The following is a 1244-nucleotide window of genomic DNA, read 5'->3' as shown; positions in this document are numbered from 1 at the left end:
AGGGATTCGGGCGTAAGAGGGTGATGAATGAAATTTCAGTTTCTTTATACGACTTGGACAATTCTAGGCCTAAGATGTAATTTAACATTTTTGGTTATCATATTATTTTATTGTTCTTATTGTCTTTTCTTTGAATGTCATATGTGTACTTCTTTGAAATCAAGGTTTGTACAATACACTCTTGTGATCGGACTCCTCCTCGGATCGTGCGTATAGTGAAAGCTTTAGTACACTAGAATGTCCATTACTTCATCATTTCACTGTCTTTATTTCCATATTCTCTTTTTTCAACCGTTCTAAAATGTTTTACTTTAAGTCGAGGGTATATTCGAAACAATGTTTCTATTTCTATAAGGATAAAATTTGCGTACACTCTACTTTCTTCAAGTTTTCTACATAGAATTACACGGAATATATCGTTATCGTAGCATCTCGACAAAATAACATAAAAATATGAGATAATACATAAATATGACCCAACACTTCACACCAAATTATAACTTTGACCTTAAACTTTCGGTCAAAACTTCACACCAAATTATAACTTTGACCTTAAACTTTGATAGTGCACAAATAGGATCTTTAACTATTCAAAACCTGAACAAATATGACCTCCGATTTTGCAACCCCATGCGTGAGTCTCACTCGCGCCTACGTGGAAAGGTAATCCAATCACACGGTGCCACATCGTTAAAAGGGCTGACTTGGAGAGAGGTTATATTTGTGCAGTTTTGAATAATTAAAGGTCATATTTGTGCACTGTCAAAGTTTTACTTTTTGTGTTAAAACGGCATCGTTTTTATTATTATTATCATTATTATTATTATTTTATTTATTTCTATAGCAGCAACACCTAACTTTTTTTTAATTAAAAAAAGTTTTAATTCTTATGATTATTATAATTTTTTTATTTATTTCTATAGCAGCAGCACCTAACTTTTTTTTTAATTAAAAAAAAACCAACCACTAGCAGCGATCGAACTCGCGCAGTAAGCTGAAACAAACGCCCAAGAAGAGCAAATAACACCACTGGGCAATTTAAGTGCCTTGTTACATTAATATACGTACATAAATATACATTTTCTACCTTATATGTATACAACGTAATTTTTTTTACTGAGGGGGTTTGGGTGAACCACATGCAACCACGTAAGTTCGCCCCTTGCGTTAAATGTGCTATTAATGACTCCAAAACGTTTCATTGATATACCAATAAGTTCCTACTTCATTGTTATGGCATTGAT

Source organism: Capsicum annuum, chromosome 5, assembly GCF_002878395.1.
Source record: "Capsicum annuum cultivar UCD-10X-F1 chromosome 5, UCD10Xv1.1, whole genome shotgun sequence".
Lineage (NCBI taxonomy): Eukaryota > Viridiplantae > Streptophyta > Magnoliopsida > Solanales > Solanaceae > Capsicum > Capsicum annuum.
The sequence above is the reverse complement of the archived record's forward strand: the minus strand, read 5'-3'. Positions refer to the sequence as shown.